Source organism: Phascolarctos cinereus, unplaced genomic scaffold (assembly GCF_003287225.1).
Source record: "Phascolarctos cinereus isolate Bilbo 61053 unplaced genomic scaffold, phaCin_HiC Scaffold_4;HRSCAF=312, whole genome shotgun sequence".
In the NCBI taxonomy this organism is placed as follows: domain Eukaryota; kingdom Metazoa; phylum Chordata; class Mammalia; order Diprotodontia; family Phascolarctidae; genus Phascolarctos; species Phascolarctos cinereus.
Genome location: NW_027555847.1, coordinates 241799498 through 241818856, shown reverse-complemented (window position 1 = coordinate 241818856; position 19359 = coordinate 241799498).

The following is a 19359-nucleotide window of genomic DNA, read 5'->3' as shown; positions in this document are numbered from 1 at the left end:
ACCTATATTGAGTTTGCCTTTTCAATGAGGGTGGGTGGAGGGAGGAAGGAGAAAATTTGAAACCTAAAGTTTTAAAAACATTTTTAAAAAAATGTTTTCACATGCTACTGGGAAATAAGAAATACAGGAGATGGGATATAGAAATCTATCCTGCCCTACAGGAAAATAGAAGGGGAAGGGGATAAGAGAAGGGGGGAGAGATAGAAGAGAGGACAGACTAGGGGAAGGGATATTCAGAATGCATGCCATATTGGGGTGGGGGGAGGGGGGAGATGGGGTGAAAATTTGAAACTCAAAAATTTGTGGAAGTGAATATTGAAAACTAAAAATAAATAAATTTATATTAAAATAATAGTAATAATACTAATAATAATTTTAAAAAATGTAGAAGCTGCTATGTCCTCCATAATCCTGAATGTGTTTCCATGATGTTTAAATTCTTTTTGTCTGGCTGCTTGAAGTATTTTCCTCTTGACCTGATAATTCTGGAATTTGCCTACAATATTCCTTGGCATTTATTTTTGACATCTCTTTCAGGAGGTGATTTGTGGATTACTTCAATGAGTATTTTACCTGCTGGTTCTAAGACCTCAGGGCAGTTTTTTAAAAATAATTTCTGGAAAGATGCTGCCCAGGATTTTTTTTTTTCATCATGAATTTCAGGTAGAGCAATAATTCTTAAGTTATCTCTTCTGCATCTATTTTCCAGGTCATTTGTTTTTCCAATGAGGTATTTTAGATTTTCTTCTATTTTTTCAATCTTTTCATTTTGTTTAGCTGATTCTTGTTGTCTCATAGAGTCATTAGCTTCTACTTGCTTATTTCTAGTTTTTAAGTAATTGTTTTCTTCAGTTACCTTTTGTACCTCCTTTTCCATTTGGACAATTCTACTTTTTGAGTTCTCCTCATTGAAATTTTGTACCTCCTTTTCCATCTGGCCAATTGCATTTTTAAGGATTTATTTCCTTCAGTCAATTTTTATCCTTTCTTTTCCAAGCTATTGATTCTTTCTTGCATACCTCTAGTTTCCTCTCCTGATTTTTCTTGTAGCTCTCTTATTTGACTTTAAAATCTTTCTTGAGCTCTTCAAAGAAGGCTTTTTGGGGTTGGAACAAATTCATATTTCCCTTTGAAGTTTCAGATACAGGTATCCTGATAATGTTGTCCTCTGAGTTTGTGTTTTGATCTTCCCTATCATCATAATAATTCACTATGGTTAGTGTTTTTTTCTGCTTTTTGCTCATTTTGTCTGCCTATTTTCTAGCTTTTAAAGTTGAACTTTCCTACTAGATCACAGGGGGAACTACCTCAGTGACCAGGGGCCTAGTCACTGGCTTTCTGTGCTGGGGCTTCAGGTGCTGATAGCTGGAGTCTGTAGAGGTCTAGCAGTTGGGATCCTAATGGTGGTATCTGGCATATGCAAGGACAGATGGGTTTTTTTTGCATTTCCCTGTGGCTACACTGAAACATGGGGAGGTCTGGCTTCTAGAGGATGACTATCTTCTTAAAGAGCTGTGCTGAGGCATGGGGTGGGGGAGTTTGACTGCTGGAAGATAGCTGCCCATGCAGGGCTGTGCTGAAGCATGGGGAGGTTCAGCTTCTGGAGGACCCCTGCCTGCTTGGGGCTGCACCTGCCCATGTGATGGTTCTCTGAGCTGGAATCTGCTATTTCTCCTGGCTATGCTAAGGCATGTGGGAGGTCTTGGTGTTGGCTTTTGCCTGCTCCACCACCCTGGGGCTCAGGATCTCCCACTGGTTTGCTGAGGGCTTGTTGCTGGCTTGCTGGGATGCCTCTTGTCCTGGACTGCACTCCTCTTTTTACCCTAGCGAATTGGACCTTTCTTGGTGATTCTCCAAATTTCCCAGGCTAAAAGACTGCTTCTCCTTGTCTTCCTGCTCTCTCTGCTATTCCAGGATTTTTCCTGGGGCACTATTATTTTTAGAAGTCATTAAGGGACAGTAAGAGTGATTTACTGCTTATCCCACCATCTTGGCTCCTAGAAATTCTGACTGACCTTTTCAGGAGTGGGGTCTTCATAAGAATATGAGGGAAAGGATGGATCACAAATAAAAAAAATAGTTATTAATATAGCAGTACAATATTAATTTTTCTCAATGAGTTGTTTGGACAGTGAATTGTCCAAAGGTAAAATTTAAAAATGCTTAAGCAATGTACCTTCAAACTAATTTATGTTTTGATGAGGTTTAAGTATCAGCTTCCCAAAGACTGTAACAATAGTTAGAAATGAAATTTCTGAATACTGTTTTAAAGTTGTTTTCTTGTGAAATGTGTGCTTTTTCATGTTCTGTGTTTAACATTCTTTTTGTGGTTAGAAAATAAGTATATGTGCTATACTTGCTTTATATTCCCAACTTTTGGGTAAACTCTGCATATGAAACCTTAATCTAAGACATAATTAAAATTCCCCACCAGGGAACTGAGCTGGAGGTCTAATGAGTTGATGAGTATGAGAAAAAAGACCCTAATTTCTATCTCACTAGAAGTGAGGCTACCACAGAGCAGAATTTAATCCAAACCTTTAAGTCCAGAATATAAAGGTCTCTCAGTGGAGAAGGAGGTAGGTGCAGTACCCTAGTCCTTATGAAACCAGCAGCAACTTTTCAATATTAGACATAAATAACTGCAAAAGCAAATAGTCAGTTTGTGTGTAGATGTTTATTCATTCATTCATTTGACTAGTAGTCTAGAGTTATATTTTTCCTAGAAGAGAGAAAAGCAAGCACTTTCCTTTTTAAAAACTGAAAAAGGCAAAATTGGAAAAATTATTTTGGCGACATTATGCTATAGGGATATGATGGGAGGGTTGTTAGTTGATACCACTAAAAGAGAAAGAGGAGAGAAAAAACATTGATAATAGCATTTATTATGTACCAGGCACAGGTACTTGTGTCCCTTACAAATATTATACTGTTTAATCCTCAGAACAACCTTGTTAGATAGATGCCCTTATTATCTGAATTTTACAGTTGAGGAAACTGAGCCAAACAGAGATTAAATGAATTACCCATGGTTACACAGCTAGTGTATGAGGTTGGATTAAACATCAAGTTCTCCTGACTCCAGATCCAGAGCAATATCCACCGCACCACCAATTGTCATGAAAAATCAGACTGGGGAAAAGGCAACAATATGTCTCAGAAACACAGGTGTAAAGATGAACTATAGGACCTAATAACTGTTTCTTGTCTCTGCTTCATTGCTTCTTTCTCTTCTAGAGAAGAACAGGAACTGTACATAACATAGCAGGCTCCAATGTGTAGTGTTTTAGGAGAGTAAAACCCAGACTTATAGGTTGATCCTTTTCAGAAATTATGGAAGTTTGATATGACTTTGAAGGTTTCATTTTAATATAGTTATAAATGCCCTGAAATTATCTTTATAACTTGTAACTTTATATGCTTGTAAGTGGCAGAAGCCAGAAGTTCGTCTGAATTTCATGGTAAAAAAATAATGTGCCACTGGCCCTACCCTCTCAATGTGCACCTTCATCAAATCTCAATTGCCTCATTAACCAAATTCTATTTGGTCATTAAACAACCATTAGAAATTAGTATGCTTACTCTTTCAGGAAGAAAATTACTCACTAGGGATTACACAGTCCAGAATATGTCAGTGACTAAGTTCCATACAAAATAGTTTCTAAATCTTTCAGAGTTTTTAGAAAATGAAATGGGACCAGGAGTAAAGAAAGAGCTGTGGATGGAATGTATATGCCCCCCTTTCCCTCCTTTTTTTTTTTTTAGTTCTGAGGAATTTCAGACTTTATCTGAGAACAAAATACAATTAATTCTGTCATTTTAACCTTGCCTTTGAAGTGGCTAGTAGGGTAGAGAGAAAATGCAAACAAAAGACAGAGGAACAAGAAAAGAAACTTTTAAAAATGCAGTGACCTGGCATATGAATGGAGAATGATGGAGATTTAGAGCCATCCATAATCCTTGTTGCTATTGGTTAGTCATTTTTTCACTTGTTTGACTTTTCATGACCCAATCTGGGGTTTTCTTGGCAAAGATACTGGAGTGGTTTGCCATCTCCTTCTCCAGCTCATTTTACAGATGAGGAAACTGAGGCAAACAAGGTTAAGTGACTTGCTCAGGATGATACAGCTAGTCAGTTCCTAAAGCTAGAGTTGAACTCAGGCAGAGAAGTCTCTCTGAGTCCATGCCCAACGTTCTGTCCACTGTGCCACCTAGCTGCCCTATACAGCATCCTAGCAGGAGGTTCTGTGCTCATAGGCTCACAGGTTTAGAGCTGAAAGGGATCTTTAAGGTAAATAAGTTTAACTCCTACATTTTACAAATGAGAAAACTGAGGCCCACAGATGTTATGTGATGGTCAAGGCACATAGGCAGTAAGAGGACCGGCTCGTATTTGAACCCAAGTCTTTTGACTCAGTGTTAATGGACCCTAAAGCTACAAACTTCTATTCCTTTGCCCCTAAAAGGCTATGTTGAACAAAGAATGAGTGTGAAAGGGAAGGGGAAAGAGTTCAGCCTTATTGAGCAAAGCAGGCCCCTCAGCAAAAGGATGAGGAACAGGCATACATTTGACACACAGAACTCATAGGAGGAGGAAACTGAGGAAAAATTCTTTATGTTGGATATTAAATACCTTAATGGCAAGTGACGCTGAATCTGGGTTCTCTGTTCCTGAAAGAAATAGTTCCCTGTGGGTAAGGTGAGTCATACAGAGGAGCATCATAAATAAAATAAAGACTAGATCCCCTGGATTGTACACAGATGCTATCCCTGTGGTTATTGATCAAGACTAGATTTCTCATTAGAGACAAATACAATAGTTCCACGATAGGAATCTTCTGAAAAAAAGGACCCTTCTTCTTTTAGGGAAAACTCAGAAGAGACAGTAAAGTTAATGGGCAAGTGTCCAAGGGCCTGCTTTAGAATATTTATGTTTTCTGAGGGGGAAAAAAAGCAAACAGACTCCAAACCCTGGAACCAAACATCAAGAATGTTCAAAGAAGCTTAAGCAGTTTTACTAGTAGCTGAGATAGTATTTATTGATTCTGGCAATAACATTCAGCAAAAAGGGATTTGTTATCCAAATTCACGAGGCAGTTTTAAGAGTCACCAACTGAAACTGATAGGGGGTTGGGGAAAAAGAGGCTAAATTTTCCGCTGTAATCATTTTAGATATTTGTGTTTGAGACCAGGTAGCTTGTACCACCTATAAAATGTGTCTGTGTTAGGATCTGCTTGAATTCCCTGGCCTTTTGGAGCCCACTTGACTCCACTTGACTCCCACCCTTATGAGGTTCATCATGAGCCTCCAAATCACTAGAGCTGAGGACATTAGCATTCAAGAAAATAGCCTGTTGGTACTCTGACATTCCACCATGAAGGTGGAGATTATTTTATTATGTACTTTTTCATGGGGGAGCTGAGAAATTCAAAACTTCCCACTCTGTGGCTTAACTTTACAAAGAGAACATGGATCTGAACTTCTTGAGGAGTAGGCCAATTCAGGTTCCATATGTCACTCTTGTTCCCTATGAATCTGTGAAGATCCTAATAAGCTTACTGAATACCTGCAAAGACTCCTTCTGTCTTACAAGGTGCTACTGATAGTCCAACAAATAGTCAGAAATCAAGAATCATGTGTAGCCTGGAGCTCATTTTAATGATGGTACTCACCTTGCTATCATGCTATATTGCCAAAAGATAGATACATTCATTAATAGGATGGAAGAATAAAGCACAAAAATCCTTATGCAGTCTGGGACTGGGACATAAGAGAGGTGAGTCAGCAATTCTCCTTCACTTACTTCCAGAGTAATTTCTCAGAATGGAAGGATGATGAGTTGAACATTAATCTCTACAGGGATTTGTTTCCATAGTAATCCAGGCTATTCTAGAGGAAGAAGATAATTTGAAAGATAGTCATCATATCCATGTGTTATGTGCTAATTTTGAGATGCTTGTTGATATCAGTTTCTTAGTGAAACCTTTAAAACAGAAGCAGATCATGGATGGGTCAATTATCTTTCCCAGGAATTTATATCAGAATGAAAAACAAACAGGACATCAAGCCTTCTAATAATGAAAATAGTGATGACAGCAATGAGTGTATTCTGTCCCCATCTGACTTTCAAAACACTTGGATTCTTGACATTGACATTTTTGCCTTTGTGACTCATGTGCAAACACTCTGCTACAAAATAGATAACTATGCCTTCTCCAAGATACTTTCCTGTGCTTTTCTGTAGGTTCAGGTAGTAAGGATCAAGACAAGAGCATGGTCCCCTCTCACATTTAGTCCTGTCTTTGCACAGAACATAGATGATGATGCACACTCTTTTCCTTTTAAAGAAATCAAAATTGAATCCTACCTCAGTGGTCTGCAAAACATTTCAAAGGTAAACAAATTCTGACTATGTCTCCCCAGAATATAAGCCCACCTCTCCAGTCATTCTTTGAGTCTGTCTCTACGAAGAAATCATTTATACAAGCTATTGAGGATTGTGTAACTGTTTGTGTGTGTGCATGCATGCATGCATGCATGCATGCACACGCACACGCACAGACACACACACACAAAATTCCCATTGGCTGGTGTACCCCAGGACTCAGAAAAGAATTCCTTTTCATAAAGCAGATACAACTGCTTATAAGAGCAATTCAGAGTTCACACAGGCTAGATTTTTAAAGTTCAACATTCTTGTAAACCATAATATTGTATTAAAATCCTCAAGATGGCATTAAGATAAATGGAAGAGAAAGGAAGAATAGAAAATGAGAGGAATCAAATCAACATCTATGAAAGCAAATATAGTACATATTTTATATTTTTTTTATACTTTTATGCACATATTTTATACTTTCGTTGTTGCTGATATTTTTTTTCTTGCCTAATGTCATAAGACTGACCCAACTGCATCTATAGCTATGCCCATAAAGTGTCTTTTTCTTTGTGCCTTTTTATTATTTACTTATTCTCTTTACTTTTTTTTCAACTCTTGGCAATTTGAGCTTAAGGCTATTCATCAGTTCCTCCGAGAGTACTCAGAAATTTTATCCTGACCAAGACCTTTCAGAATGAGATTTCATTTCACTTTTCTCCCCTAGAATAATATATACTCCTATTTTTTGTTTACCACCTCTACTTAATGATCTCAAAAGCACAAAGTATAATTGGGTGAAAAGAGTCCTCTTCTCTCAGAATATAGTCTAAACTATATGAATTTGACTTGGACTACCAAGAAAGTCTGAAGATCTTACCTTCATTTTGTTTGGCCTCACCTGTAAGTCCCTTGACAAGGGATCTAAAATTGGAAAAATTGATTTTGGATTCAAAAGCATGAAAAAGGAAGATTTGTTCAAGCACCATCTTTCGGTATCTTTCTCTGCTTGTTGAGTTTCACAGAATTTGTCTAGCTTTCTAGGTCATGGATTCCTTTGAAATCAGCAACTGTCAAACTGGGATGACCATTCATAAAACAGGTTTCTTTTTACAATGGAGAGAACACCTGATATACTTTCTTTCCTCGAAGTGTAATATTTCCCTTTTGGCTTTTATCACTTACCCTTTTCTGGGCACCTGGCAATTCTAGATGCTTGGAGCATATATACCTTGTTCAGAAAAATCTTTTTGAGAGCTATGAAACTCTGTAGTGGTGGTCTCACCCTGTTATACTGTTAACATAATCTTAGTAGGAATTCACAATTAATGTTACATGGCTCTTTGCTTCAGAGGAAACTTCTTTCCCCCAACATCACTTAAAAGGAAGCCTCTTAGCAAAGAAAAATACACAAACACTGATACTGACTATAGGGTTCATATGCCAGCCACTACTTTCTATATAATAATAGTGAGTCTTGGTTAAGACTATAGCTATAGCTATAGTAACTAGTAAAACAGCCCAGGACTAACTGTTCTGAGTGTTCAATTTATTGCTCAGCAGCAGCCAAACAAAAATGCAATGAATGCCTCCAGCAAAAGCATTGGCCTCAGCAAGTAGACTTTCTCACTGATGAGCAGATTTTATTATGTTTCAGTAAAATGGAGAACTTAACAGAAAAAAGATTGAAATCAGTACATTCTTTCCTAGATTAGATTTTGTTCTGCTCACCAATTCACCTTTTCCATCCTTTTAGGATAGGGAGTCTTCAGATGAGTGGTATTCAGACTTTCAGAGGAACAACTGACAAAGAAACCAAGTCATATAAATCAATATAGTTTCTTTCTCTGTCTCTTTGTCTCTCTTTCTCTCATCTACATCTATAGATCACATGTGTTATATCTAAAATATCCATAATATCTCATATATTTCTTTCTTTCTCTTTATCTATCACCCAAATTTGATTCAGTATCTCATATAAGCATTCATTTGTAACTTATCAAACAACTTGAGATAACAGCCTTATACCCTATGTTGAAGTATCATTCCAAGATGGCTTTTCTTAAATAGACTTCATCAGATAGTCATTAGTATTTTAAATATAAATGTTGAAATTGAAACCCAGGCCCTGCCTACTGAAGCATACAGACTTTTCATGGGGGACCTAGGCAGTTTATTGCTCAAAAACTAACCCATTTAGAGATAATAGGTCTAAAGGTTTGGGAAGATATCTTCTCTGTTAAACATCAGTCACATGAACCCCAAAGAATTGCCCTTTAGCTGATACTATTAGAGGTGAATAGACAACCATTACATTTAATATAAACAAATTACCAAGGTATAGGTATAAATTTCCAGCTGATAAGACAGGATTATCAGAATCTAGGTTTGAGAGAGCTTATTCTGCCTCTAAAATGTGGCCTTGCTACATCATTCTGTACATGCATTTCAGTGATCAGTCACTTTGTATTTGAAATTAGCCCTTCTAGTTCAAGGGCTTGCTGAGCCCTTTTCAGGGCTGCTCATTCACTTTGGTGTCCATCTTTCACCCAACTCTCAGCTGTGGCTCCAAGAAGTTGTAACATGTGCAGTCCACAACCAGGTAAATGGTCTCAGAAGACAAGTTAAACTGAGTTGAAGGTAATTAAGAAGTCTGAAACCCATTGGTGAGTTACAGGGATGACTACTCTAAGCATGTGAAGACTTCCTCTAGCAGAATGGACAAATGTGAAAAATTTGTTCCAGTGGATATGAAGGTGGCCAAAGCAGGCTCTGTGAAGTATTTAGAGCATGATCAGATATTGAAGAGGCCAAGGTCATCCATTGCATCCTGGGTAATTGCAAATTGTCTTAACTTTTGGCCTGTCACTGGACTTCAGTATCTTTGGAAGAAAGTGAGGCTGATTACTTTGTGCAACTCTGTCTGAAAAATCCAATTCATGCAGGAGTCAAGACATCATCTTGTAAAATCATTGGTTCTCTTCAAAAATGGACAACCAAAAACAATTCTCCTTCATTGACACAAATAGTATGTAATAGAGATCTTGTTTTAGGTACCTTGTTTTTGCACATTGGAAAAGACTGAGGTACAGTTATGGACAGAAGATATTTAACCTTTTTTTTTTCTCTTTCTGAAATTGCCACCTGTGAGTTAGGTCACATGGATTCTAATCATAGATTTTCTCCAGCACTGGAGATGATCTGCTTTATAGAAACATCTATCCCCAAAGCATTCCAGTACCTTCACTAATCCCAAACCCTCCTCAGATGTTCATATATTCAGTCTACCTTTCTTCTTCCCATTTCCCTTTTTTCTTTCCAACTCTTTTTCTCCTTTTCTTCTTCAGTGTTGTTGACAGTATTTTTTTTTCTAAAGATGGAATGCATATTTGCTTATTTTGGAAACTTATTATTTATTATTTGATGGAGCCTGTAATTGTTTAGGGGACCTTCTGGTTGCTTATTTACAGTATTAAATTCATGTAACAATAAGAAATAAAAGAAAATGGTAGGAAGAAAAGTGGTACTCACTGACCTGACTAGAATGATCTACACAGACATGATTAGAATGACCCAAGTGGACTAGAGAGTATTCCTAAAGAAGGCTATAGCACCAAAACTGCCCTTGCTTTATCAGAAGCATTCCTGTGTTAAGAAAGACATAGTCACTAGAAGCCTGTTCATTTTTCAGTAGTAAACTTACCGACAATGGCACTACTCATCCCATTCACAAACTGGGATCCTTGGTTTTGAAGTGGTAATTTACTTCAAAGAAAAATGAGAAGATTTACTTGATGAATTTGGACAGATAGGTCAAGAAAGGGTCTTAGAATTAGTAAGAATAATATTTTCCTGGTCCAAGATGGCTACAGACATTACTAAAAAGATTGAGACATGTTTATTGTGTGCAAAGAAAAGCAATACCAGCTTGTGCTACATCCTGAGAGAATATAAGCACCAGCAAACTTTGGAATTTGTGGCAGTGACATTCCATCTTTAGTAATTCATTAGCCATACTTAGGTGGTGACTGAAATCTTCAGAATATATGCCAAATTATACTTAAATGTTAGCAGTAACACAGACATGTAATTGTCTAGATCTTAGTTACTATCCAACAAACAGAAGAGAAAAGCAAATAAAAAAAGGATGCATGTTTCTGTTTAAAGTGGTAACTAAAGTTTGTCTTACCATGACTGAAGATAGTGCATGTATCTTGAGTGCCTCTAGGATGTGGAAAAATGCATAATTGCTGTTGTAGGTCTATGGACTAAGTGATACTACTTGGATTTCCATTGCAAGAATGAGTGCCAGTAGTTGAGGAATGATTGTAATGGTGGTTGAAGCTTCACTGCACACAGGGACAAAAGTGATGGTGGTGGTATCATCTTTCTGTAAAGAGGAAAGGGTGGGAGAAGCTACCAATGGGAATTCAAAAGAGGAAGAGAATGGACATTTAGTGTGGCATATTAGTCTCAGAGGCAAGTCTACTTAAATGAATTTGTACAGGGTAACAGTGTGATAGTCCCTTTAAGAACTGAGAAGAGAGATAGAAAACCTGTACACTGTCCTTTCCTGTTCTCTACTTTTCTTTCTCTATGAAAAAGCAGAATTTTAGATTCTAAATTCTATTCCTTTTAGGCTATTTATTTGCTTTTTCAATAGTGCTTTAAAGTCTGCTATCTCTAGATAAAAGTAAGTTCAATCACAATTGCTTTGGAGTCATAAATAATTTAATTGCTTGCAGAGAGTACAAATGAGGGTGGATTTAATAATACAAGCAAAAACTGAATGCAGAATGGCTAGATTCAATATCCAAGAATTTAAATCATGTAGAGTCACAGCACTAAGAAGCTGAGACTTTCCCAGCATCACACAACCAGGATGTGACAGAGACAATACTTGAGCCCAGGTCTTTCTGACTCTAAGGCCAACCCTCTATTCACTATGCCACGCTGCTTTGCTCTGATGAGAAAAATAAGGAAAAAAAATATGTCCTTTGAAGGCTAGCTCCATTCTTTTAGCTTTTCATTCTTGTGCGATGAATGTGATTTGGAAAGGAGGGCATTCATTAATTAATTCATTCAATAAATATTTATTAAATGTTAGATATTTTATTAGGTGCTATAAATAGAAAGACAAAGATAAAATATTCCCTGCCTTCAAAGAATTGACATTTTATTGGGGAAAAACATATATGCAAAAATTAAATTTAAAAATGTAGACAGAGTAATTTTTAGGAGAAGAGATCAGGATAGAAGATTGCAATCAAAACAAGCTTTGAAGAAAACTGGGCGTTTTATGAGGCAAAGCAAGAGGGGGAGGTATTCCAGGTGTGAGCAACACTGTTCAAAGGTACAGAGAGAGGTAATGGTATGACCTAGGCTAGCAGGCAGGTTATTTTAGCTAGAACACAGAGTACATAAAAGGGCATATTGTGCCTGTGAAGGTAGACTGAAACCCTATTGTAAAGGAGTTTAACAACCTAACAGTAAAATTACTTAAAACTTAGGCTGAAATTATGTAGAGTCTCTTCTCAAAAATGAAGCTTAAAAAGGCACTCAATGAGCAATATAAATCAAGTATTGAAGAACTTTTTATTTCCTTATCACAAACCACAGGCAAAAAAATCACAGACATGACATGCATTAACAAAAGACATCCTACATGATACAGTAACATCTAACAATTGTTCTACTCTTCCCAGAAGGCTGAGACTTTACATCTAAATATCATCTTCATCTCTCACCTGGATGCACTACTTTGGGATTTCTTTAATTGATTTTTCCACCATGCCATAGGAAACTTTTTATTGGGATAATTCCAGCATCGTGTGTGATCTCATCAGTCTCTATACTCCACATCATCATTACTCTTTGAGTAATAGGTCTGAAGTCAGAAAGACCTATGTTCAAATCTTGCCTTTGATATTTATGAGCTGTGTGACCATGGTTAAATATTTTTAGCGTCTATGGGTCTCAGACTATGCTCAAGGATTTATCAGTTACAGATTGGTTGCAATCAGCTTTGTTTCCCTACTGAGATTACCCCTAGACTGATGAAATCACATATTATTTGCAATAATGTAACCAAAATTATATCACAGACACATTTTTCCATAATGTCCATAATTGTCCATAATTCAGCAAAAATATTTCTCAACTTAAAATTTCCATTGTCTTTTTAAAATTATATTTTTAGCCAATTGAGGGATGATAGAAAAATGTTTTTCGACTCAATTCAATTAAAAAAGGATTTATTAAGCACCTACCAAATACCCAACACTATGCTAGGTTCTTAGGACATAAAGACAAAAAAAAATAATACTGTTGGCTATGAAGGAACATACATTTTATAATTATATAGGAAAGTATCTTTTATACAATGCTTTAAAGTAGATAGAGAACATTCCTGTCACTGTGAGATTTTCTATTAAGACCAACATGCCAAGACTTCTTTCAGAGCATTCACACTATAGGTGTCATAGACATTAGGAGATCATCATTTTTAAAGTACACCTTTCTTGACCCCATATTGAATTTCTACTTAAAATGACATGATTATTGTTATTTATGTCACTAAATAGGGATATCATTAATTTAATTTCATTTCTAGCTCATTGATGTTTCTTTTCTTTAAAAAAAAATTCTCCGTGTGGAGAAAGTGTAAGTGAAAAGAGAATTGGATTTAGCTAACCAGTTGGTTAGCCTTGGAAAAATCACTTCACTTCTATACTCCTAATTTTCATTAACTGAAAGTGGAATGTATAGTCCTTGATGGGAGATATTTCATTTTATCTTTGTCTTTGCACCTCTGGTGACTTATCATATTTATCTTGCATATGGTAGGCAAAGGGGAGATATCTTTTGAATTGAATTGAAATAGACTAGGTGGTCTCTGGGGTTCATCTCAGCTCTAAAACTTTGATTTTTGTTTTTGAATATTGAGTTTTCTAGGACCTAATCTGTGAAATAATATTTCCTGGTAGATGCTTAGTTACATAAGTATTTAACCAATAAGAAATTCATAGTTTGCTGTGGCTCAACAGAAGATAGGAATATGGTGCAACATCTCTTTTTTTTTTGTATATTGTTCTAGGGATGCTATAACTAAAAATTCAATTTTTAATTGAATTCAACAAACATTTGCTAAGCAACCTCTATGTGCCAGGAATTGTGCTAAGAACTCTCCCCTATTAAGAATTCCCCCAATACCTTCTTGAGGGAGTAGTTTAATCAGTCATATATTTATACCCTGCAGTCTATTGGAATCTTGGGAGGCAGATTAAAATAACTCCCAAAGAAAAAGTTACTATATTCATCAGAGCTATAACTAGTAATTCTAGCTCCTCAAGCAAGCAGCACCAAAAATTCCTGGGTAAAGATGTGTAAGAAACATGGGCTGGGTTTTCTAGCACATCCTGAGAGAATATTCCCGTCAGCCCTTCTACTTTACCTCAAAATGGGAGACACCTCTAATATAAATGTTTAAAAAGGTAGAATAAAAAGGGCCACTGGTAATATTCCCCTAGGATATGCTGACATATATGTCCCACTCTATTTGTATTTCAGAGTTCTTTGGGGAAGAAAGATGAAACACGTCCTAGAATCAACTTTGTAATTGATAATTTGAAAACAACAAAATAATTAAGATATAATTTATTTGACTAGAAGCAAGGATTATAGCATAAGCTTCTTTCCAGTCTTGACTAATGTCCCATCTTCTACAGGAATTATTTACCAGTCCCTCTTAATTCTAGTTCTTTCTCTCTCTTATTTATTGCCTATTTATCCTATATTGGCTTGGCTTGTAATATTTGTCTGTTTGTTTTGCTTACCCCATTAGATTGTGATCTCCTCAAGGACAGGGACTGTCTTTGGACTTTGTTGTTGTTGCCATTCAGTAGCTCAGTTGTGTATGACATTTTGTGACCCCATGGATCAAAGGATGCCAGGCCCTTCTATCCTCTACTATCTTCTAATGTCTGTTCAAGCTCATATTTGTTGCTTCCATGACACTATCTTTCCATCTCATCCTCTGCTGTCCCCTTCTCCTTTTGCCTTCAATCTTTCCCAACATCAGAGTCTGTTCTGTTGAGTCCTGTCTTCTCATTATGTGGCCAATACATTTAAGCTTTAGTTTCATCATTTGTCCTTCTAATGAATAGTCTGAATTAATTTCTCTAAATATTGAATTATTTGAGCTCCTTGTTATCCAAAGGACTTTCAGAAGTCTTCTTCAGCACCATAATCTGAGGGCATAGATTCTGTGGGACCCAGATTTCCTCATAATCCAACCCTCACAACTGTATATTACTACTGGAAAAAGCATAGCTTTGACCATACAGATCTTGTCAGCAAGTTGATAGCTCTTATTTTTAGTATGCTGCCCAGATTTGCCTTAGCTTTCCTCCGAAGGAGCAAATGTCTTTCAATTTCATGGTTGTAGTGATCTTTGAGCCCAAGAATACAAAATCTAACACTGCTTCCATTTTTTCCCCCTGTATTTGCCAAGAAGCAATGGGACCAATTGCCATGCCCTTAGTTTTTTTTTTAATAATGTTAAGCTACAAACCAGCATTTACATTTTCTTCTTTTGCCCTCATCAAAAGGTTTCTTAATTTTTCTTTTGTAGTATTGGTGCGTGGTGTACTCTGCATATAAGTTGTGACAATATACAGCCTCATTGTATTCCTTTCCCAATCTTAAACCAATTATTAGTTTCATTTTAAGTTCTAATTGTTGCTTTCTGACCCACATACAGGTTCCTCAGAAGACAAATAAGATATCTATCTGGTACTCTATCCTTTGAAAACTAGCCACATTCTGTGGTGATCCATACAGTCAAAGGCTTTAATGTGGTCAATGAAACAGAAGTAGGATGGTTTCTCCATAGTCCAACAAATCTTGGCAATTTGGTGTCTAGTTCCTGTGCCTTTTTGAAAACTAACTTACACCTTAGGTAATTCTTGTTTTCACATATTGCTAAAGCCTAGCTGGCAGAATCCTAAGCATAACCTTGCTACTGTATGAAATAAGCACAGTTGTTTGGTAATTTGAATTTTCTTTGGTATTGTCCTTCTTTAGGATTGGGATGTAAACTGATCTTTTCTAATCCAGTAACCACTGTTGAGTTTTCCAAATTTGCTGGCACACTGAGTAAAGCACACAACTAAGCTGGAATTCCATCATCTCTATTAGTCTTATTGTTACCAATGCTTCCTAAAGCCCATTTGAATTCATTCTCTAGTTTCTACATCAGTAACCACACCATTTTGATTATCAGTGATGTTAAGACCTTTCTTGTATAGTACATCTGTATATTGTTATATGCAGAATACATTATATGAAGTGCCAGACTGAATGAATCAAAAGCTGGAATCAAGGTTGTTTGGAAAAATATCAACAATCTCAGGTATGTAGACAATACCACTGTAGTGGCAAAAAGTGAAGAGGAATTAAGCAGCCTCTTCGTGAGGGTAAAAGCTAACTTGAAGCTTAACATCCCCAAAACTAAGATCTTGGCAAGTGGTTCCATCATGTTCTGGCAAATAAAGGGAGAAAAAAATGGTAGCAGTGTCAAATTTAATATTCTTGGGCTCAAAAATCAGTGCAGCCATGAAATTAAAAGACACTTGCTCCTTGGAAGAAAAGCTATGGCAAATCTGAACAGTGTAATAAAAAGCAGAGACATTACTTTGCCAACAAAGATCCATATGGTCAAAGATATAAATTTTCCAGTAGCAATGTGTGACTGTGAGGATTGGACTATAAGGAAAGCTGAGTGCTACAAAATTGAAGCTTTCCAATTGTGATGCTGAAAAAGACTTTTGAGAGATATTTTGGACAGCAAAAAGATCAAGTCATTCAATACTTAAAGAAATTAATTGAGACTATTCACTGGAAGGTCAAATACTGAAGCTGAGATTTAAATACGTTGCCCACATAATGAGAAGACAGGACTCATTGGAAAAGACCCTGATGCTGGGAAAATTTGAAAGCAAAAGAAAAAGGTGACAGGAAAATGGAGATGGATAGATAGTATCATGGAAACAGTGAACATGTATAGAGTTGTTTTTAGGGTTGTTGAAAAAGAGTGTTTGCTGTGACCAGAGACTTACTTTGACAGCATTGTATTAGCCTCTGCCCTTCTTCATTTCGTACTCCAAGGCCAAACTTGCCTGTTATGTCAATTATCTTTTGATTTCCCACTTTAGAATCCTAATACCATATAATGAATGTGACATTGTGTGTGTGTGTGTGTGTGTGTGTGTGTGTGTGTGTGTATTATTTCTAGAAGATTTTACAGGTCTTCATAGAATTGAATAACTTTGGCCTCTTTGGGATTAGTGATTGAAGCACAGACTTGTATTACTGTGATGTTGAACAGTGTGCCTTGGATTTAAACAGGTATCATCCTGTAATTTTTGGGATTATGCTCCAGTACTGCTTTTCTCACCCTTTTATTGACTTTGAGGACTGCTTCATTTCTTCTTAGGGATTCTTGCCCACAATAGTATATGTAATAAACACCTGAATTAAATTTAGTCATTCCCATCTAGTTAAGTTTACTGATACCCAAGCTGTTGATGTTTAAACTTTCCATCTCTTCTTTGATCACTTCCTATTTACCTTGGTTCATTGATCTTACATTCCAAGTTTTTATCCAGTATGGATCTTTGCAGCATTGGACATATCCACAGCAGAACTTCCTTCTGGTTTTGGCCTACCCGCTTCATTCTTTATGGAGCTACTTGTAATTGAAAAGTTGCTCCTTCCCAGTAATGTGTTGGGCATCCTCTGACCTGAAGGGCTCATCTTGCAATGTCATGTCTTCTGTCATTTTAACACTATCCATGGGTTTTTCCTTGGTATGGATACTGGAGTGGTTTGCTATTTCCCTCTCCAGTGGCACACAGCAGGCACTTAAGAAATGTATACTGACTGACTCTCTGACACTGCCTAGCACATAGTTAATGCTTAATGAATGCTTGTTCCCTTCCTGATACCACAAAAGGAAATATTATTCCCTACATTTCAAGACCCTGAGACAAAGCTTGTCCTAGTCATGGCTCTGACTTCCACTTGCCATTTTAGCACCTATGCCACAATGCTCTTTGAAAAGTTTCCTTTCCCTCACCAGTGGGAATAACATTTACTTTTATGTTACACAATTTTGGTAAAAAAATATTTTTGCTATCTGTTTTTAAATGGGATTAATCCTATACATTTACTTTCCTTATTGGCTATCCTGTTTTAAGAGGATGTCTGCTTTTTATATCCTCTGATAGGTCTCTGCACTTAAGCCTATGATTTTATAAAGTTGCAATTTATTTCCAAGGATTTTTAATGGCATCTTTTATCTGAACTTATTAAATAATATTTCAACTGAACAGAAGAAATTAACCTGCTTCATGACTAGCCTCTGTAGTTTTCACTTTCCAAATTTTCTGCTCAGGATTATCCCTCAGATGCTGGTTTATTTCTGTCATTATTCAGCTTGGTGTGCTAAATAGTTTATGTTGATTTTTCTTTTTCATGGATATATAACAAAATACACCTTAAATAATCTTTAGCATTTTCTGATACTTGATACGTTTCATCTTAATTTTCTTATGTATCCCTTGATGTCTGGGGTGTCCATAGCATGAAGGGACTGGGTTAATTTTAGTGGTGTCACACCTCTCTGCTTAACACTCCACCCAAGAGACTGGGGAAATTTTCTTGAATATCAGTGTGACCCAAGGCCCAAAGCATTTTTGCATGGGACTGCCCTTATTATTAATAGAATTCCTTTACTCAGTGATTAACACCTACAAGAGGGAGAGTAGCCAAGGACTTAGAAGAACAGAAACTCTTTGTCTTCTCTCTGGGAGAAGTAAAAGATGAGGAGGCCTTCATTACTGCAGTGCTTTATTACGCTGAAAGAACTCTAGGTTAAACTCAAGGTAAAGTCACTGTAGCACACAGCAACATGCACTCAAAAAGAATGAAAACAGTAGCATAGTACCACCCTTTCTTCCAGATGCTTTCAGACAGGTCAATTGGCTGCCATCAACTTATCAATATGCAAGCACATTAGATATAGTTTCACTAAAGGCATTGTTTTTTTGTTTGTTTTGAGGAAGGGAAGGGACCTGTGATTTCATTGGTATAGGAAATTCCCAGTGGGAAAACTTCCTTCACTAATGTGGATGGACACTTTCTCTACAATTTGACTTTTTAAAAATGTGCCTAAGTATGGAGAATTATTGTGAGAGTAATAAACAGACTTTGCATAATCTGCAATAGACTATATATCCTAAAATATTTTGACTTGGTTTTAGGGACTGTATATAATAATACTTGGATATTTCAATGGATAATTTGCATGGTTAGTCTGAGTTATTTTGAGTGACTAGATCTCATTTTTTAAAAATGCAATATTTCAGGGCAGGATACATTCAGCACAATGTCATCTACAAGCAAGAGCCTCTGAAGATCTTAATATCTGCAAAAAAAAATCTCTTCCATTTGGATTCTGTGCTAACCATCTCTGTAACAGTAGAAAACATCTCCCTGTTTTATACCATGATTCATATAAATAACCAATGAATCACTGAGCAAGAGTAATCTTGTTATTAAATCTTTCAAATAACCTTATATAATTTTAACATATGCATAGGAGACATTTCAATGAAACAATATTTTGCTCTAAATTAATTAAACACTTTATTATTATCACAATTATTAAATATAATGGAGGTATTATTCTAGGATACTTGTGGCTATAAGATGTGGTCTGTTGTGGAATATCACTTTAAAAAGTTTGCCTGTTTCTTTTTATGGCCTCATCAAGGATACACTAAATATATGAATACATTATTTGCAAAAGTTGAGGAGAGATAGGAAAGTAGTCATATGGGTTGGTAGTTACTGATATTTTCTCAAACTTTTTTTCTTATTTTTTTCTCTCATATTCTCATTTAATTCTTATTTTATAGTA